The 22857-nt window shown below is 37.0% G+C and overlaps 1 protein-coding gene across 9 annotated transcripts in view; it reads right to left on the reverse strand.

Annotated features, from left to right (window-relative positions):
- The window catches only part of LOC145524398 (uncharacterized), a 1208145-nt gene that overhangs the window by 82488 nt on the left and 1102800 nt on the right, over positions 1 to 22857 (reverse strand). For 4 of the 9 annotated variants that reach the window (XR_014067480.1, XR_014067473.1, XR_014067475.1 and 1 more), the window contains one exon: positions 21583 to 21661. The gene's annotated coding sequence lies outside the window, so the exon portion shown is untranslated. Of the gene's footprint in view, positions 1 to 18612; positions 21662 to 22857 lie in introns of those variants that run through there. The other 5 variants (XR_014067478.1, XM_081536537.1, XR_014067464.1 and 2 more) reach the window with 3 other exon arrangements.

Here is a 22857-nt window from a genome sequence, read left to right on the forward strand (position 1 = left end):
TTACATCTTTATCCATCTAATATATGGACTTTCTTGGTGGCTCGGATATTAAATAATCCGCCTGCAATGTGAGAGACATGGGTTTGATCTCTGGGTTGGGAAGATCCCCTGGAGGAGGGCATGGCAACCCACTCCAGTATACTCTCCTGGAGGATCCCCATGGACAGAGGAGCCTGACGGGCTATAGTCCATTGGGTCATGAAGGATCGGACATGACTGAATGACTAAGCACAGCACATCTAATATACATACCTTCATTTTTTTCATATTTAGATATTTTAAGTATATGTAACTTTTTGTTATGTCTGCTACTGTGGGCAAGAATCCTTGAGAAGAAGTGAAGTAGCCATCATAGTCAACAAAAGAGTCCGAATGCCGAACTTTAATGCAGACTCAAAAAAGGCAGAATGATCTCTGTTTGTTTCTAAGGCAAACCATTCAATATCACGGTAATCCAAGTCTATGCCCCAACCAGTGAGGCTGAAGAAGCTGAAGTTGAATAGTCCTATGAAGACCTATAATACCTTCTAGAATTAACAACCAAAAAAGATGTCCTTTTCATTATAGGGGACTGGAATGCAAAAGTAGGAAGTCAAGAAACACCCGGAGTAACAGGCAAATTTGGCCTTAGAGTACAGAAGGAAGCAGGGCAAAGGCTAACAGAGTTTTGCTAAGAGAATGCACTGGTCATAACAAACTCCCTCTTCCAACAACACAAGAGAAGACTCTACACATGGACATCACCAGATGGTCAACACTGAAATCAGACTGATTATATTCTTTGCAGCCAAAGATGGAGAAGCTCTATACAGTAAGCAAAAACAAGACTGGGAACAAACTGTGGCTCAGATCATGAACTCCTTATTGCCAAATTCAGACTTAAATTGAAGAAAGTAGGGAAAACCACTAGACCATTCAGGTATGACCTAAATCAAATCCCTAACAATTATACAGTGGAAGGGAGAAATAGATTTAAGGGAATAGATCTGATCGAGTGTCTGATGACCTAGGGACGGAGATTCATGACATTGTACAGGAGACAGGGATCAAGACCATCCCCAAGAAAAAGAAATGCAAAAAAGCAATGGCTGAGAAGGCGTTATAAATAGCTGTGAAGAGAAGAGAAGCAAAATGCAAAGGAGAAAAGGAAAGATATACCCATTTGAATGCAGAGTTTCAAAGAAAAGCAAGGAGAGATAAGAAAGCCTTCCTCAACAATCAGTGCAAAGAAATAGAGGAATATTTCATGCAAACATGGGCTCAATAAAGGACAGAAATGGTAGGGACCTAACAGAAGCAGAAGATATTAAGAACAGGTGGCAAGAATACACAGACGAATTATATAAAAAAGATCTTCACAACCCAGATAACCACGATGGTGTGATAACTCACCTAGAGCCAGATATCTTGAAATGTGAAGTCAAGTGGGCCTTAGGAAGCATCACTACGAACAAAGCTAGTGGAGGTGATGGAATTCCAGTTGAGCTATTTCAAATCCTAAAAGATGATGCTGTGAAAGTGCTGCACTCAATATGCCAGCAAATCTGGAAAACTCAGCAGTGGCCACAGGACTCGAAAAGTTAGTTTTCATTCTAATCTCTAAGAAAGGCAATGCCAAAGAATGCTCAAACTACTGCAAAATTGCACTCATCTTCCACGCTAGTGAAGTAATGCTCAAAATTCTCCAAGACAGGCTTCAGCAATACGTGAACCATGAACTTCCAGATGGTCAAGCTGGTTTTAGAAAAGGCAGAGGAACCAGAGATCAAATTGCTAACATCCACTGGATCATCGAAAAAGCAAGAGAGTTCCAGAAAAAACATCTATTTCTGCTTTATTGACTATGCCAAAGCCTTTAACTATGTGGATCACAATAAACTGTGGAAAATTCTGAAAGAGATGGGAATATCAGACCACCTGACCTGCCTCTTGAGAAATCTGTATCCAGGTCAGGAAGCAACAGGTAGAACTGGACATGGAACAACAGACTGGTTCCAAATCAGGAAAGGAGTATGTCAAGGCTGTATATTGTCACCCTGCTTATTCAACTTATATGTAGAGTACATCATGAGAAATTCTGGGCTGGATGAAGCACAAGCTGGAATCAAGACTGTTGGGAGAAATACCAATAACCTCAGATATGCAGATGACACCACCCTTATGGCAGAAAGTGAAGAAGAACTAAAGAACCTCTTGATCAAAGTGAGAGAGGAGAGTGAAAAAGTTGGCTTAAAACTCAACATTCAGAAAACAAAGATCATGGCATCCGGTCCCATCACTTCATGGCAAATAAATGGAGAAACACTGGAAACAGTGTCAGACTCTATTTTGGGGGGCTCCAAAATCACTGCAGATGGTGACTGCAGCCGTGAAACAAAAAGACGCTTACTCCTTGGAAGAAAAGTTGTGACCAACCTAGACAGCAGATTAAAAAGTAGAGACATTACTTTGCCAATAAGGTCTGTCTAGTCAAGACTAAGCTTCTTTCAGTAGTCATGTATGGATGTGAGAGTTGGACTATAAAGAAAGCTGAACGCTGAAGAATTGATGCTTTTGAACTGTGGTGTTGGAGAAGACTGTTGAGAGTCCCTTGGACTCAATGAGATCCAAATAGCCCATCCTGAAGGAAATCATCCCTGAATATTTATTGGAAGGACTGATGTTGAAGTTTAAACTCCAATACTTTGGGCACCTGATGCAAAGAGCGGAGTCATTTGAAAAGACCCTCATGCTGGGAAAAATTGAAGGCAAGAGGAGAAGGGGACAACAGGGGATGAGATGGTTGGATGGCATCACCGACTCAATGGATATGAGTTTGAGTAAGCTCCGGGATTTGGTGATGGACAGGGAGGCCTGGCGTGCTGCAGTGAATGGGGTCGCAAAGATTCAGGCACGACTGAGCGACTGAACTGAACTTTTTGTTGGAGTGAGGGACCCTGTGTTTAACTCAACCATAAACAAGGAAATTTGCACTTAGTTTTTACTTCACTAGGAATCTGCTAAGCTCTTGAGATATATTTATTTTAAAGTTTTTTTTTTTTAAGTTGATGTTTTCATTGAACGGCATCGTCAGACAGACCCCATGACTCTCCTTTGTAGTCCATATCTGAATTGCATTCTAGGGTCATGTGTGAGGAATGATCTGTATGCTCTTTGAATCTGCCAAGCTCCAGGGACTCTTCTGAGTACTGAAAGTTATCAGAGATACAAAAATATCAGACAGTATGTAATCATAAAATGCCACATCCCAAAACTATTATTACCTCCATCAACTTGTTTTGGGTCTTTCATTTACTCATCAACTATTAAGTGCCTAGAGGACCTTGTTCTCTGTTAGCCAATTGAGGTATAGAGGTCTGTCTTCATGGAGCTTACATGTTATGGGAATACAGACAGTAGTGAAGAGGTGATTTCAGAGAAACACAGATATTACGCAGGAAGTAAAATAGGGTGACGCTATAGAGAATAACTTAGTAGAAAATACTAATTTAGAATAGATGTTCATGAAGTAATTTTCCTAGCAGGTGACATCTGAGTCAGGACTTGAATACTGAACAGTAGCCAACCATGTAAAATCTAAAAATTAAATATTCCTGGATATATTTCACAATAAATAAATATCTTGCCCAAGAATTTGGCAATATAAAGATATAGTCTCAAGCATCAACACTGTTTACATGAAAACTTAAAAACTTTAAAATATCTTCAAATTCCAATATTCCATGTTCTTTTAAAATACAGTATTATAATAAAGTGATTTAAATTAACGACAGTATGAGACAGATGATGCTGTTTACAGTCAAAAGTAGAGTATTAGTTCCTTTGCAATACTTGTGATATAAATTTATTGTTCCAAACTCTGGTCTAGGTCTCTGATAAGACTAAGTTGATATACCTCAATCAGTGTCTCCCTCTTATTAAAATACAATTTCCCTCAAATATTGGATTCAATTTGACAGCTTTTGTTATTTCAGATATTCTGAAAGAGCTTTAGCTGTCTTAGTAACTTTCAGAGACCTTGATTTATATAATTTAAACTTATTTAAAAGAAGCGCATTCCCCTTTAACTTGCTCACACTATCAGTATTATTTTCACTAAGGCTAAACCTACCTAAAATGGGAGAGATGACATGGCTGATAAGGTTAAGATAAAACAAGGATATCTGCAATTCCAATGACAAAGTCCAGATAATTCTCACCAGTCCACTCAAGATGAATTTCTAAAACATTAAGAGATATGCTGGCATTTGTGTTTGTGTTATGTCTGGTGCATCAGTGATTTGATTACTTTTCTTTAAGATGCTAAAACCTCTCAGGTGGCCCAGTGGTAAAGAATCTGCCTGCCAATGCAGGAAACACAAGAGACATGGGTTCAATCCCTGGGTCGGGAAGATCCCCTGGAGGAGGAATGGCAACCCACTCTAGTATTCTTGCCTGGAATATCCCACGGACAGAGGAGCCTAGAGGGCTACAGTCTATGGGGCTGCAAAAAGTTGGACACAACTGTACACCACCACCAACTCCAAATACCGAACTGGAAAAAGTACCATACTTCAAACAGCAATATGATACAGTCACATACAAACATGGAAAATCAGAAAATCATTTCCTTGTTTTTAAATAGCACTGTCTCTTGAAAAATTAAACATAGATAAATGTCAAGAAGAGATTTTACATTAAACCATAAAACTAGTAACAAATGTAAATCAGGAGCTATAACTGCCTCTTAGATGACAAGTTTAATTTTTTTTTCATTTCCTTCAGTTCTTAAAATAATCTTGGTTAGCCCCATTTTATACAAGAAACTGAGATTCAAAGGTTACACAAGGTCATTATGGAAGGCTGAGAAATCTTTGGGTTGTCTAAGATTTAGGTCCTAATCCCTGCAAGGAAACAGATTACCCCCTGCGACCTCCAGAGGAGGGCAGTCCTGTCAACTCCTTGGATTTGGCCCAGTGAAACTGATTTTGAACCTCAGATCTGTGCAAGACTGTGTGCTATTCTAAGCCACCAAGACTGTGGTACTTTGTTAGCACAGCCATTGGAAACTAATACCATCATAAAGATAAATATGTTGAATTCCAGCTTAGAACCAATCTATCCCCCCTTTCTAATACAGCACCTTGTTATGTTGTTTCCTAGAAGAGACTTTAAAGTGGCAAATAGAGAGCAATTAAATGGGTATATTCTTCATTTGAATTTACAGTTTCATGAGACTGTCTTAACTGGTGAAGTGAAAGTTGCTCAGTTGTGTCCAACTCTTTGTGACCCCCTTCGCTTATACAATCCATGGAGTTTTCCAGGCCAGAATACTGGAGTGGGAAGCCTTTCCCTTCTCTAGGGGATCTTCCCAACCCAGGGATTGAACCCAGGTCTCCTGCATTACAGGTGGATTCTTTACCAGCTGAGCCACAAGGGAAGCCCAAGAATACTGGAGTGGATAGCCTATCCCTTCTCCAGAGGACCTTCCTGACCCAGGAATAGAACCGGGGTCTCCTGCATTGAAAGCAGATTCTTTACCAACTGAGCTATCAGGAAAGCCCTGTCTTAACTGGTAGATCTGGTTGGCTCCTTCATCTAAAATTCGATTATTTATAGCATTTTAAAAGATGGAACCAAGCCTTGGCAAATTATTGACACTAGTTATTTCCACAGTTTCTTTAGCAGAAACTTAGAGGCTCTAGATCCTTAAATTTGTAACATAGGCTTACTTTCCAACCTAGTCAATTGTTCTTGAAGTTTTCATGACACAACATTTTGTATACAAAATTTAAATTTAGTGACATACTCTCATTCCACCAATAATCACCACCCTGTTGTATTTTGGACTAGGTACGGAGTTGCAAAGAATGATATCCTTTGTTTACTACTCTGGAAAATACCAGAAAGATAAGGAGAGAAGAAGTTCAAAGGCAAAGCTGAAGGAATAAAGGGCACCGAACTAATAAACTGAATCAGGCAATTTATCAGGTTACTGATTGCAATTTCGGTGCTGAGTCAAAAGCTAGACAATCTCTTTTAGGAGTAATGCCCTTGTTTCTGGGAGAGGGAATGACAACAACCTACAATATAAAAGCAACAGAGAATCTCACATGTGGGAATCTACTTATCAGCCAGATTCCAGAAAAGGAAGAGTGAAATAGTATTCAAAGCTGAAGAACGGTGATAAGACTGGGGGTTTGAATGGTTGAATGGAGTGGACAGACAGGGAAGGGGGCTTGGGATAAAAGGTATGGGACTGAGGAACAGGGATGAGGAGTCTGAAAACGAGAGCTCCAGAAGGGTTAAAACTGTATCTTATCACTTAAAAAAGAGATATTTCAGTGCCTGTGATGTGCCAAGGACTTGTCAAAGTAAAATTTTAAGCTGAATAGTCAGAAATGGAACAGCATCATGTTTGAATGAGCAGCAGTGATAGGGCTGAGCACAAGAGTATGAGGTGGTTAAATCCTTCTGTTTCAGGTCAAATTTCTTCACTGAAATTGAGGTCAGTCTGAGTCTGAGTTGATACTCAAGAGCATGATTCTAATGTGAATAGCAAGTTTGTACTTCCAGAGGTCAGGAACTTGACTGACAGAAATGCTATGCTCCTTTACTGTGCCAAGAAACAGTACATTAATTAAAAAAATTATTGCATGCATGGATAGTTTAGTTTTATATGTCAAACTATTAGTTCTCCACATAAAAATCAAGGTCGTAATACTTCTTCAAAACCTGGAAAGCTAGGACTTGATGGGTTTTATCTGTCAGAAGTCCTGCATGTAGGATTGTACTAAACAAAGGAAAGTAGACTAAGGTAAGGCTGAAGGGACAGGAAAAAGTTCATACATTATTCTAAGTAAAAACTTGATGCTAATGGATAATTTTAGGTAGCAGAGGTACATTACATGACCACGTTATTAAAGATCAATTTGATTATCTGATGTAAAGGGAATTGAAGGCGGAAAGAGGGAAAAGAGAAACCTCTTAGGAGGCCACTGCCATATTCTAAATGAAACATGATGATAACTGGGCTGGTTAGAGTAAAGTTAAAGAGAAAAATTTATGATACATTTTTAAGTTAAGGCAGAAGAATTTGGCACTGACAAGCTACATATATGTGTTTATGTGAATATGGTGGTATTCAGGAGAAATTCAGATTAGAATAACTGGGTGGCATGTCTAGGAATTCACTGAGATGAAAAGGATTAGTGGAGAAACAGGATTATTAACTGATGAACTTGTTGGGAAAGAGGAAAGAGAATCAAAAGACTGTTTTGTGAAATCATGTTTATGAGACATTTTGGTAGAAATAATCAGGTAATCAATTAGATATATAATAAGATGTTCAATGAGATATTTGGGAATTATCATCCCATATATGGCTACCCACTCCAGTATTCTGCCCTGGAGAATTCCATGGACTCTATAGCCCATGGGGTCGCAAAGAGTCGGACACAACTAAGCAACTTTCACTTTCACTTTTCATATGGTATATAAAGCCATGTAAATTTTTAAGATCACTAAAGGAGAGGGTACAGTAGAGAAGAAAATAGAGGCCAACAGGAAATCCTAAAGGATCCCTTTGAGAAGGAGATGGCGTATACCGACTGAGCAAGGATGGAAAATAAAATAGGGGAAAAAAAATCAAGAAAAGTGAGGCATCTTGGAAACCAAAGGAGAGGATATTTTAGGAAGAATTCAGTGGTCAAGTGTAGCACATGGTGAGAGATTGCCTAAGGTGAAGACAGAAAAATGTCCACTGGAATTGTCCAAAGGAAGGTCCTTAGTAATGTTGACAAGTGACATTTAATGGAATACGGACTTTCACAAGCCCTAGTGAAATAGGTAAAAGAGTGAATGGTAAATGAAGCACTGGAAGAATGTACATACATCCCAGAGAGGTTTTGCTTTGAAGGGGAATATAGAAACTGAGTGGTTTCTGGAAAAATATGCATCTGTTAAGAAAGAATATGCACTAATAGAACAAACTGGGAGGGAGAGATTGATGATGCAGGAAAAGAAGGAATACCTAGAAGAGTAAGACACTGAGGAGGCAAGAGTGAAATTGTCCCAGATCTGGAGCCTATGCGGGAAAGTTGTCCTTTTAAAAAAGTAGTATTTTCTCTACTATAACAGGAGAGAGGCCACAGAATCTAAGCAAAATCTACATGGGTGGATTCTGTTTTGAGAAGGTGAATCCTTTCCTTTTGATCATCTGTTTTCTTATTTGGGCTTCCTTGGCACCTCAGTGGTGAAGAATCCTCCTGCAATGCAAGAGATGTGGATTTGATCCCTAGGTTGGGAATATCCCCTGGAGGAGGGCATGGGAACCCACTCCAGTATTCTTGCCTGGGAAATCCCATGGGCAGAGGAGCCTGGTTGGCTATAGTCCATGGGGGTCACAAAAGAGTTGGACATGACTTAGTGACTAAACAACAACAAAGTTTCTTATTTAGTTATCAAGTGGCATCATCAGCTGATTCAGAAAAAGGAAGAGAGGGCTATGAAAGGCTGGTAGAGCTTATATGCTGGAATATCTGAAGCACCTAGAATACCTGCCACGTAGAAATCCTCACAATTCTATGCTGAAGGAATGAATGGAAAGAAAGAGAGAGGAAACTGTTACCTTAGAGTGTAGAAGAGATATAACAGGGTTGTGTAACAAATTGCACATCCAGTTTTCATGTGTTCACTCCTTTAGATTTCTCTTGTTAATGATTGGTTTTGGCATAGGAAAGCATCCCAGTTCCAGGCCAATTAAATGCAAGAGAGATTCTTCAAAAAGCTTCTCTTACGTGTCTTTGCTTTTAAAGAAAAATGAGCATGGGTTAAAAATGTTCCTTTTCTGTCTCTAGTTAGTGATGGGTTAAAGAGTGAAAAAGGAACTAGCCAAAAGTTCAAAAATGACAGAGTAGAAAAACAGCACTCAGGCAAAGCACCAGCATTTGACCAGAGCAGAAGTGCCTTGTTTTGGGCCCTGGAATTTGGCAACTCTGAGTACCTGAATCATCACAAACCAACCAAAAATACACTTGTTAAAAAACATAAACACCACCACCAACAACAACAACAAAAAACCACTGGTGAATTGTTCAATAGGATTTTATGCTCAATATGGTTATAGTTTCCTTAATGTAGAACTGCCAGATAAAATACAGGACACACATGTAAGTTTGAATTCCATATAAACAATGACATTCCTTGCAATATTGGGGACATACCCATATGCGTGCTAAGTTGCTTCAGTCATGTCTGACTTTTTTTGACCCTATGAACTGTAGCCCAACAGGCTCCTGTGTCCATGGGATTCTCCAGGCAAGAACACTGGAGTGGGTTGCCATGCCCTCCCCTCCAGAGGATCCTCTCAATACAAGGATCAAACCCTCATCTCTTATATCTCCTACCCTGGCAGGCGGGTTCTTTACCACTAGTGACACATGGGAAGACACACATACCCATACGAAAGTGTGTTATTTATCTGAAACTTAAATTTAATTGAGTAACCAAAACCTGTATTTTCTAAATCTGGTATTCTGAGACTATTGAACCTCTCTGCAGGTGTCCTTGTCCTGTGTCCTTAACAGGAATTGTGATGACATCAAAGGACTGTGAACTCTGGGTGAGGTCACTGCTGGCACTGGAAGACAGATGTTGCTTTGGGAGAACATTTAAACAGAAAGTGACAACATGAAAATAGACAGATACATTCTTGCTTTTAATGTACAAAATCTTTTCATACAACAAAAATGCAATAGACACCAATGCTGTCGTTACTGAGTAGTGCCAAACATCCATTTTATTTTTTCCCTTGTTGTTTGAATTTACGGTTCTAGAAGTCCTCATGATTTAGTGCAGAATTCACATATGCTCATGACAGCTGGGAAATATTTGGCTGTATTAAACAGTCTATTTGTCGTTGTTTAGTGGCTAAGTCATATCCAAGTCTTGCGACCCCATGGACTATAGCCTGCCGGGCTCCTCTGTCGATGGTATTTCCCAGGCAAGAATACTGGAGTTAGTTGTCATTTCCTTCTCCAGGGGATCTTCCTGACCCAGGGATTGAACCCATGTCTCCTGCATGGCAGGTGAATTCTTTACCACTGAGACATCTGGGAAGCCCCAAACAGTGTATACTGTAGGTCCATTTGTAACATGAATAAAGCAAGATACTGATTCATTACATTGATAAGTAGATGGTCAATGAAAGCTAGAAGTCTAAATAGTTTGCATTATTAAAATTTACTTGGTAAAATCTAATTATTAGACAACAAATGAAGCATATAATTTTAGTAAACTTTATTTATCTATTATATTTTTTCTCAAGTTTCTGAAGCATGGTACTTACCTAGTACCATTCTAGATACATAGGAAAAATGCTAATTTATTACACTAAAGAGCTGCCTTAAGGCCTTAGGGCTTAATTTGCTCCTGTGACCCTAGCAGGCAAAGGCTGAAAGGATATACAGATTTTCATTTAATGAGCAGAATAGTGCATTAACCCTAGAAGAGCTTATTAGTAAATCATAAATAAACTTCAACAGTCACTAAAATATATAATTGAGATGTCAGGTATTTGCTAATGAATACACTATACTAACTACATTATATTATTATTAATAATGTTGAATATGAAATAATGTTATATATACATATATATATGTGAAACCAGATTTATAAATTTAAATTATGATTTTAGTCTGCATTCCTTTACAATGATGTTTAGCCCTAATTATTTAGCTCTCTGTGCATTCATGCCCTTGTGATATATCTTTGCAACTTCTTGCATTAGTAATAGTTTACTTTCCTATCCCTTAAAACATGATACCTTGTAATTTGTTTTGCTTAACAGAATATAGCAGAAGGGATAATTACTAAACAAAAAGTTCATTCTTGTATATATGTCCTATAACTCTACCTCTTTGTAAGAGTTAAATGGTAGATATTTTAAAAAGAAAAGACCCTGATTTCAGCTGTTTTTATCTTCAGATAATAAGTTTTTTTTTTTTCCCACTGTGTGGTTATCTTTGCTGGACTCCACTGGTGGCTCAGATGGTCAAGAATCTGCCTGCAATTCAGGAGACCTAGGTTAGATCTCTGGGTCAGTAAGATCTCCTGGAGAAGGAAATGGCAGCCCACTCCAGTATTCTTGCCTGGAGAATTCCATGGACAGAGGAGCCCCGCGGGCTATAGTTGATGGGGTCGCAAAGTCAGACACAACTGACTAAAGAGTACAATAATAATCTTTGCTATTTCTTTATCATCTACCACTGCTTTGTATCATGCTTCACTCTGAGCAGAACATATTCAGAGGTAAAACAGCTTTAACTGCTTTGTCTTAAAAATATTTTAGTGTAACTTCTTTTCCATCTAAATTTTTCACTAGAGCGTTTCAAAAAATTATCAAGTCAGCAATTGAGCTACACATACTAAAACCGATAAATTTTAGAAACTCTTGATCTGTTATCATGATATTTTGAGACATATTGACTAAAGCCAGTTACCAAGTAAGATTATTTTTCTTAGTTATGGCACTAAAAATTTTTTTGGCATTTTCAGGTTATGGCCTGACAATGTTTGAGTTAAATAAAGCTTATTCTTTGTCCTATGGAAAAGCCTGCTGCTGCTGCTACTGAGTCACTTCAGTCCGACTCTGTGCGACCCCATAGATGGCAGCCCACCAGGCTCCCCCGTCCCTGGGACTCTCCAGGCAAGAACACTGGAGTGGGTAGACTACTGTTCTATCAAAACATTGCCTAGAAACAGTGAGAGTTATGTTTATTTAAAAACATAATTCGTAAGTTTATTTCTATTAGTAACACACTTTTTATAGAATGAACTTATCTGAATAAAGCATAAATATTGCTTTCTAATATCTAGTGTTTTTCCATTTAAACATTAAAAATTAACATTTTAAAATTACAACATATGTCTATTAATTTAGAAATGGGAAATGTTTATGCCACAAGTAAATGTCTCATCTAATTTTACAGTCACTTTGAACATCACTTTGGGTGCAAATGGACAATTGCATTATATGCTTGCAGAATTCAAAGCTTAAAATTCAGTCGGGAATCTCAGTCTGCCCTTCAGAAAGGCACTGTGGCAAGATTAAAAGGGAATATTCCATTGATAGTAATGGGAAATAATGCCTTTGCTTTCAAAAAGTGTTTGAATGTCTGAGAACCAGAAATTCAAGGATTGTCTATACATGATCAGTTCCTAGACTTAAAACTACTCCAAAATGAATAAAAACCATGCAAGATAACTTTGGTAAAGAATGTTATTTAATCAAATTTCCACAAATCTGAACTTGGCGGGGGTGGTGGTGGTGGATTTGTTCAGTAGTACAAGGGGTCAGGAAGAGGGATTTTCCTGGCCTGAGTACAACCATCCACTCCCACTGTGGTCTGAGATGATCCAGGTAATCAGTAAAGAACTCAGATGCATAAAAAGAGTTACCTTGGTTTCTCAAGCAAGTGCCTCAATAAGCTTTATTAGGCTTTTTGTGGAAAAAGCTGTGGAAAAATTTCAGAGCAAATATGGAAATGTCCCAAATCTGGTGCCTTGGATATTTTCTTCAACAGAGTTAATTCTTAGTTAGAACTTCTCCATTTTATCTAGTCCTCAGTAACAGCTAGTTGGACAGATAAAACTGTGTAGCTTTTCCTGAAAAGCTGATTTATCATGCTATATTCAAGATCCACCTAAAGTGGATACTGATAAAGATAAAATCATAAAGTTCTTTGTAACTAATTGAATTAAGCATTCCAACATTACTTATTTTAGAATAATTACATCAATGTTTATATGTATACATAGGTGTATACATACATAAATATATGTACATACGTATGTATAGTGGACCCTTGAACAACATGAGGGTTAGGGGTGCTCACAGAGTTGAAAATCCACCATAACTTGGCCCTGTGCATTCCTGGTTCTGCATTCTAGGATTCAACCAACCATGGATCATGTAGTACTGTAATACATATTTAAAAATGCACATGTAAGTGGACCCTTGCAGTTCAAACCTGTGTTGTTCAAGCGTTACCTGTATATATCAATATCAACAGTATATACTAATGCATGTGTATGTGTATAAACATATGTTTATATCACACATATGCATGCATGCATACTATATCGCTTCATTCATGTCCAAGTCTTATGACCCTATGGACTGTAGCCCACCAGGCTCTTCTGTCCATGGGATTCTACGGGCAAGAATACTGGAGTGGGTTTTCATGCCCTCCTCCAGGGGATCTTCCTGACCCAGGGATTGAACCCAAATCTCTTACGTCTCCTGCTTTGGCAGGCAGGTTCTTTACTACTAGTGCCACCCAGGAAGCCCAAGTGTTAGTCGTTCAGTCATGTCTGACTCTTTGCAACCCCATGGACTGTAACAGCCAGGATCCTCTGTCAATGGAATTCTCCAGGAAAAAAAACTGAAGTGGGTAGCCATTCCCTTCTCCAGGGGATCTTCCTGACCCAGGGATCAAACCTGGGTCTCCTGCATTGCAGGCCGATTCTTTACTGTCTGAGCCACCAGGGAAGCCCATCACACGTATACTCCTTATACACTGGGTGAATTGCTGTTGATACCATTTTCAGTTTTGTAATGCATTTTCATCCAGATGAAGCCCTACATTATGTTGTGGTTCTTTATTTTTTCTAGTGACTGATAAAGTGTAACCTTCTTCTATTTAATACAGAATAATGATTCTCAACTTCCTTGCTCCCTTATCTGATTACAGAGCACATTCCCATCAGTAACATTTCTTGAAAATAATACTGATTCATTAGGGATTGAAACTCACTGTTCACCAGAAGGAAATACTACAAATCCAAAGGATAGAAATTTACCTTCATTGAGGGTTACAGTCCCTTTCCTCTCTCACATTATTATAACCAGTGATGTAGATTTTTGAACTTCAAAAAAGTAAAATTAGGATTTATTAGAAGATTTAGTGTTATGCTAAAAATAACCACTTAGTTCAAAGGAAGACAAGAGAGGGGCAATGGAGAAACAAACAAAAAAAATCATCATGCATATAGAAAACAGAAAACAAAGAGAGAGATATAAATGCAAGCATACTAATAACCATAACAAATGTAAATAGATTAAAATGCAACAAAGGCACAGATTTCAGATTGCATTTTAAATAAACCAATATTCTACTGTATGTGTTTTACAGGAGACACAATTCAGATTCAAAGACACAAATAGAATGAAAGTAAAGGATGGAAAAGTGAATCAAAAGACTAAGACAAAAAATATTACTAGAGATGAATAGAAATATTTTTAACGTTTAAAGGATAGGTCCACTAGGCAAATAAGACAATTATAAACAAACATCTGCACAGAATCACAGTTCCCAAATACATAAAAACTGATAGAATTGAAGGAAAAACAGATAAATATAATATTTGGGACTTCAATACCTTACTTTCAATAGTGGACATATATAACGATAAGGTAGAAGATAATAAACAGAAAACTTGAAGAACACCAACTAGATCTAACAGACATCTACAGAATACATCATCCAACTGGAGGAGAACATGCATTTTCTTAAATAAATGAGACATTCTCAAGGACCATAAACTATGTAAAACTAGCTTAAAGTGAAAGTATACAAAGTATGTTTTCTAATCAGAAAGGACTTACATTAGAAATCTATAACAAAAGGAAATTTAGAATATTTACAATATGTGCAAATTAAGTAACATATTCCTAAATAACCAATAGGACAAAGAAAAACTAAATTACACATTTCTTTGAGGTTATTGGAAAATAAAATCCAACATCCCAAAATTTATAGCATACAGCTGAAGTGCTCAGAGAAAATTTATAGCAATAAGTATATTAAAAAGAAAGAAGAATTCAAGTGAGTAACTTAAAATAATAAACGATGCATTTGACAATTCTCAGAGGAAATTTCCAAGAGAATAAACAGTGAGCTTGAATATATGTCAATAAAAACTAAACTGAAACTAAAGGAGAAAAAAATGCAGACTGGAACATCCAAGAACTGCTGGACAATTTAAAAAAGTTGTAACTGTATACAGTTGGAATACCAGAAGAGAAAAAAAAAGAGTATGGAGGAGATGAATATCTGAAGCAGTAATAGCTGAGAACTTTCTAAAATTGAAGACAGGTACCAACTTACAGGTATGAGAAGCTCAGATAACACAACAAAGAATAAATACCAAAACCTAATCACACTAAATTGCTATGGATTGAATGTGTTCCTCAAAATTCGTATATTGAAACCCTCATCCTCAGTGTGATGGTATTTGAGCCTTTAGGACCTAGTTATGGTTAAATGAGGGATTAGCAGCCATGTAAAAAAACACAGCAAAGAGTTTGTTCTTCATCCTTCTCTACTAAGATGATACAACTAGGAGGTTGCTGCCTACAAGCCAAGAGAAGACATCTCACAATGAAACCTACTTTGCTGCCACCTTAATCTTGGACCACTAGCCTCCAGAATTATGAGGGGAAAAAGCCTGATTTTTAAGGAACTCAGTCTATGGTATTTTGTTATGGGTAGTTCAAGCAGACTACTATACTATCACCCTTACACAGTAGAAAACCCAAAACAAAGAGAAAAGTTTGAAAGAAGCCTTTTTCTTGGGGGTAGAGGGTGAGGGTTGAGGCAGAGTACCTTAACCAAAACTGAAGAAAGATCAGAAGCTAAGATACAGATGCTTGTCAGAAATTATGCAAAAAAGAAGATAGCAGATTAGAACTTTTAAAGTGTTGGGGGGAAAAAACCCACCAACCTAGAATTCTGTATCTAGTACAATTACCATTCTAAAGTCAAGGAGAATACAAACATTGTCAGACAAACTAAATCTGAAGGAATTCTTTGCAATCAGTCTTTACTTATGAAAAATATTAAAAGATTTTTTTTTCAGTCAAGGGAAAATTATATACATCAGAAATTTAGATCTCCTTAAGGAAATAAATATCATGCTAGCACTAATCAAAATCTGTAATAATTTCAGATGAAGCTGACTTCAAGGGAAGCAATGTTATCAGGAATGTGGAGGATACTATAAAATGATGAATGCCTCTCTTTCTTTGGCACAATTCTACTATCACACCTATCTAAGAAATTTAGCAATAATTCATTTACATCTAATACCATTTCTTATTGATAGTTTCTCAACTGTCTTATAACATCTGCTTAAAATCAGTTTGTTCAAATTGTTACTCAAATTAAGTCCATTGACTTGGTTGTTATGTTTCTGAGGTCTGTTACTCTAGAATGATCTCCTCTCTCCAAGTCTTCCTCATTCTTGTTTTTCAACCTTGACACAATGCAAAATCCAAGTAAATTGTCAAGTGTTACAGATTGCATCGGTGGTTTTTCTGTCTTGTTCCTTTGGATGCCATTTAAATTGATGGAGAAACAATTTATTTCTTATAAATTAGAAGCATTAACTAGAAGACTCAGGTTCAACTTTGGGAATAATGCTTCTAGGAGGTACACAGTATTTGGCTATCTGGCTGTCTCACTTTTAATAGCAGTAAGACTGCTAAGCAGGATTCTGGTGGCAATAGCATTTAACTCATCCTTTGTAATGGAGAAGGCAATGGCAACCCACTCCAGTACTCTTGCCTGGAAAATCCCGTGGATGGAGAAGCCTGGTAGGCTACAGTCCATGGGGTTGTGAAGAGTCAGGCACAACTGAGCAACTTCACTTTCACTTTTCACTTTCATGCATTGGAGAAGGAAATGGCAACCCACTCCAGTGTTCTTGCCTGGAGAATCCCAGAGATGGGGGAGCCTGTTGGGCTGCCGTCTATGGGGCCGCACCGAGTCAGACACGACTGGAGCGACTTAGCAGCAGCAGCAGCATCCTTTGTAAAGCTCCCCATTGATCTTAGATCTAATTGTTCACTCTTCTGTTGGAAACAATCATTTAATTACAGATTACCAAGTGGAAATATTCTCATTTGGCTATTTCTTCATTTCTATAATAAAAACATTTTCATCAATAGCTAGGACTACTGAGTTTCAGCAAAATGCCATTAATATGAGATTAGGAGGGAAGATATTAAATCTTCTATCAATTACCAATTTCAGGGTAAAGAAATGATGCTCTACGTACCTAGGTAGTGACCAATAAAGGTTTTTGTTTGTGTTATTTATTAATATTTAAATTGATACTGTATCTTCTTTTTTAGTATCCTTATTAACTCAATGTTTTAAAATATATATTTCATATATATTAATCAACAGAACATGATTTTACATTTGCTGCCAAAATTTCCCACTTTTGTTGGAGTTCCTTCATTTTAGTCCCCAAATCCTTTTGATATAACATTACTATACATTCATTGTTTTTTTTGCTGTGATGCAGTATTGCAGACTCACCTTGAACATTTCCTATAACAGTCCTGGAGTCAGCCAATAATTTAAGACAACTAGTGGCTATAACATTTCAGAGTTCATAGTTTTGAGGACAGAGGTGCCTATTCCTACTGGGTTATTGTTATTTCTAGGTCTTTTTAGTGAAACAAACTAGGAAGGAAGGTTGGACTGATAGACAAATACACAGCATTTTTAAAGACAAAGCAAGACTCATAAAAAGGTCACACAGTCTTCACAGCTTAATCAAGTAACCTAACTAGAAAATAACTTTGTTAAAGTTATTAAAAATATATATTGTAGTTTTCAAAGAAAAATAAAACACCAATAAAAAGGACACTTTTGAGGTGATCTTGTGTTTATTGTTCATAGGAAACAACATCTTATCTAATGGATTTCAAACTTGCCAGTGTCGATGACAGAGCTAAATCCCAAGTGGAAATGGCTATAGAAAATTTTAGAATTCCAGAACCTGAAAAAAATCATACCATGACCTATTGCCATTAATATTTGGTTTATAGAAGTCCTTTTGTTCTGAATTAATGTCCATTTTAGGATAATGTCCTCCTGATTTCTACATATTCTGATTATAGGACAGACTTTGCTTCTGGTACTTTATTTATTTAGTGAATATAATTTTAAATAAAAATATTGCCTTTTAATATATTTGGCTTCTCTACAACTTCACTAAGAGAAAGAATTTGTTGGTTATGTCAATATGATTATATTCACAATCCTTTTGACATTTATTTTTTCTGTTTAAAATTAATGGTTTGAATGGAGGGGATACACACACACACACACACACACACACACACACACACACACACACATATATATATACACATACACCTATGGCTGATTCATGTTGAGGTTTGACAGAAAACAAAAAAATTCTGTAAAGCCATTATCCTTCAATAAAAAATAAATTAAAAAAATAATGATTTGGCTTTCCCATATCTAAGTTTGTCTAAAGTGTGTTTTAGTTAGCATTAGTTATTTTCTAAGCCATGGTCAGTCCCGGACCTTTACAATAGCACATCTTCAAAGAAAGGACTAGATAATAGCAAGCACTAATAATAGCACAACTTCAAAAAAGAAAGGACTTGTTAATAGCAATGCTGTAAAGAAAAACAGAAAAAGCCATTATTCCCACAGACCAGACCTTCCTAAACCTTCCAAGGAACAGTGAATATGAGCAGAATAGACTGAAGCACAGAAAGAAAAGACCAGCTTAATTTCTTTAAAATTTCTTATTTTGTAACAGAAATCCATGCTTATTATGAGTTAAACTTAGCAATATTCTTATTTGATATTTTTCATAATAATAATGGCTTATATTTATTGAGTACTCAGTATGTGCCAGGCACAGTGTTCAGTGCTTTCCACATGTGTTCTCATTCAGTTCTCTCAATTCAGGGAACTGATCTTCAAAAAGGTTAAGTAATGGACATTTCTCAGTCATAAGGTCAAGATCTGAACCCACCCCATTTGACTACATATACTTGTGAACATTACCTGCGGAAGTCCAGCTCCAGCAGCCAGGGAATTGCCCTGAAGGGATGAACGGTGTCAGCGGAGAATGACGCAGCCTCTCACTCAAAGTACTGGACTGCATGTTTATTTTAAGCATCAGGTTTTCCTTTATACTTTTACAAAAGCATTAGGTCAGAGGTTTGACATCTTCAGTTTCCCCTCATCCAGATTTACTGTCTCCATAAATCATTGTTGTCCTTCAGAGTTCCCTCTTAAGTGTCCTTGTGATTACATTGTAACTCATGTTTGTCTCTGGGCTGCATACCACATTCCTCTGTTTATTTTTTATCTTTCTAAATCCGGCTATCCCCTAGTAACTTAAGTTCATTATCTCCTAAAAAGGCTTCTAGCTATTAGTATCTCTAAAATTCCTAATCTCTATTAGCTATAGTAAAATATGCCAACAGTACAACATACCTTAAACTTTTAGCTTCTAACTATTCTTAATTATTCCTAAACCCTAAACTCAGCAAACAACTTTTGCCATAAACATTTCCCTCACAAGCAGGTCTCAATAACAATCTTTCCCATGGCCTCAAGCTATGGCCTATGTGCTTATCCTGGAACATTCTTTGTAAAGGTCCTTGAACAAATGTAACTTTATGGATTATTTCCTGGGCAACTGCAGAAGGCTTTGTGCTTTCTCATGCAAGAACAATAAGCACCTTAACATACTTTCCAGCCAACTCAACCGAAGAAAGGAAAGGACAAGTCAGAATCACAAGACCTAACTCCTTCATCCCGTGACCGTGCCTTCGGGATGAGGAGAGAACGTTGGGGCCGAGCCTCCATTTTATCAGTAATGCCTAACGCGGCTCCCGACATCAGGCATTACTGACAATTACCCTTCAAAATAATGTGCCAAGTTTATACTGTGGTTTTCAACACCCTCTAGATCAGTTTCATAACAAAGGTATACAAATACTTTATTTTCAGTGGACTGCCTTAAAAGTTTAAGTTATCAATGCCTCTAATCCATTCAGAGAGATCTAGAAAAACTGATCCAATGTGGTCCCAAAGAATGAATATTTCTATCAAAGAAGACTGGTGATATCACAGTGCAAGGGGTTAGGATTCAGATTAAGAAACTATGTCCTTATAGGTTTTTCTTCCATTTATTTCTGTATCAACTCATCTCCCTACTCTGGCTTCTGTTATAAATAAAAAGCCAAGCCACTCCATTCTCAGACAAATCCCACCTTACCCAGGAGCCAGCTGAGGTAATAAGTAAGGAAGATGGTTAATGACAATGAGGCAAGCACTGTGTCTGTTTCACTTGTCCTCTGGCAGGACGAGTGGCTGGTTGCAAATGTATTTGAACACTCTGCTTATCTTGGCAAGCATTAATACCCCCCATTTACCACATAAACACTTTCATTTAAAAATGTATTTTTCATAAAATTATGGTGATTCTGCGTGTTGGGAAGTAACATTGGTATTTAGAAGAGAGTTGGGAAAATGAAGATATATGACAAGTTGCAGTTAATATTTATTCAAATTCTTTTTGTAAGCAGTACTATATTTTTTCATAATGGATTAAAAATGTACCTTTGGTTTTATATAGACATAAATGTAGACATTGATATAGATACATATATGGATTTAGGCATCTAAATTGATCATAAAATACCACCTAAACTATACATATTTTAGGCAGATAATTTTAATAATAAAATGACTTACCTTTTAGTGTAGGAAATTAGCCAGGAAGTTACACATATTTTAACAGTATTTAAGCAGTCAAAAATTGTCAACCTTTCTTTAGAAAATTTTAAAATAAATCAAGTTTAAAACCTCTAACTGTAATTCTGTTGATCACTGAACTGTAGCAGCAGCTTTTGTAAATTATATTCCTCTGAAAGCCCAGAATTAGAATGGATAAAGAAGGTATGTACAATGGGATGTTACTCAGCCATAATAAAGAATGAAATAATACCATTTACAGCAACATGGATGCACCTAGAGATCATCATACTAAGTGAAATAAGTTAGAAGACAATTATCATATGATATCACTCATATGTAGAATCTAACTTTAAAAAATGATACAAATGAACTTATTTACAAAACAGAAACAAGCTTAAAGATATAGAAAACAAATTTATGGTTATGGAAGTGGAAACATGGGGTCAGGGGTGATAAATCAGGAGCTTAGGATTAACATATACACATTAGCAGATATAAGATAGATCGCCAACAAGGACCTACTGCATAGCACAGGCAACTATACTTAAAATTCTGGTCTTGACCAGGGGAGCTTTGCTAATGGCCCCAGGATGTAAAAGAGATGACACTATCAAAAGGATTGCCTGATGTAAAGAACAGGACTCTGTGGGAGAAGGCGAGGGTGGGATGATTTGAGAGAATAGCATTGAAACATGTATACTACCATATGTGAAATAGATCGCCAGTCCAGGTTTGATGCCTGAGACAGGGTGCTCAGGGCTGGTGTACTGGGATGACCCTGAGGGATGGGATGGGGGGGGAGGCGAGAGGGGGGTTCAGGATGGGGGACACATGTACACCTATGGCTGATCCATGTGAACGTATGGCAAAAACCACTACAATATTGTAAAGTAATTAGCCTCCAATTAAAATAAAATAAATAAATAAATGAATGACTAAAAAGGGAAAAAAACAACAAAAAAAGGATTACCTGTAAGAAGTCTCGGGAGTCACATACCTTGGCTGAATACTAGCTCCATTCTTGTTGGCTGTTTCACCTTCAACAAGTTATTTAACCTCTCTGTGCCCAAATTTATCTGTTAAAATAAAGATGATAAAATTATTTACTTTATAGAGTTTTTACACAATTACATGTTATTGCATTTTCATGATTTTGGGGTAATTCCTAGCAGATAGAAAATGCCATTCCTGCTATATATTGTTTGGCTTATTAGTTTATTATCATTTTATTTATGTGTGTCCCTTTCTGAAAGTATTAATTTATCACATTAGCAAATAATCTCGAGTAAGACGGCTATATTTAACAAATAAAAATACAAAACATGCAGTTAAATTTGAATTTCAGATAAATAATAGCTTTCTTTTACTTAAAGTATAGCCCAAGTAGTTAATGCATACCAAGCAATTTTCAAACAACTTTCAACCTGCCAGTAAGTATTTATTCCTGTGGTTTCAGAAAAGACCCAGACTGTTTCTCATTGACCTGGCTTAGGAGATAAATGAGCTTGTAAGTGAGTCAGTTACTATGACTAGGGACATGAAGCACTTGTGTTTTGTTGCTTTGCTTTTGTCCATGATCGAGTCATCCTACGGTCAGTCTCACATGCAAGTCACAAAATGAGGTAAAAAGTGATATCTCCAACCAGGTCAAAAGGAGAAACCATGGACCCCTGCTAAAATATCTTAAAACAGAAACAATCTTGCTTCTGAAGGTGGAAAATCTGTTAGAATATAACCCAGAAGCTATCAAGAGAGAGATATGCAGATAATGAACAAAACAACATAAAACAAAGCAGAGCTGAGAGATGAGACGGAGAAAGGTAAGATTAGGTTCACAAAAATGCTTGGTCCTACAAGCCAGCTGACCCGATTTGATATCCTGCTGGCCTTTTCATTTGCAGAAACCATTAAACTTTCTATTCAGCGAACACCAATTTCCATTAGATCCTTCACACATAAAGCTGAAAGATTCTTAGCTAATGAAGCAAGTAAAGGTCATCTGCAAGGCTTGAAAACCAGAGAATAATCCAGACCAGAAAACTGAGAATATTAGGTATTCTTAATATCGGTCCCAGCACAAGATTAATATTTAATAAATAATGATTGTTAATAGCATAACTATTACTTAGTAAATGTCTAAGGAATAAAACTAATGTAACTAATTTGATATGTGAGATCAAGTTGCAAACATACAGACTATCTGTAAAAGGGCACATAAAGCAACTCATTTAGGTTTTTTTCTTATAGTCAACTCACTTTTATTTTCTCAAAG

Source organism: Giraffa tippelskirchi, chromosome 10 (genome assembly GCF_054371585.1).
Source record: "Giraffa tippelskirchi isolate mGirTip1 chromosome 10, T2T-mGirTip1v1.2.pri, whole genome shotgun sequence".
Taxonomy (NCBI): domain Eukaryota; kingdom Metazoa; phylum Chordata; class Mammalia; order Artiodactyla; family Giraffidae; genus Giraffa; species Giraffa tippelskirchi.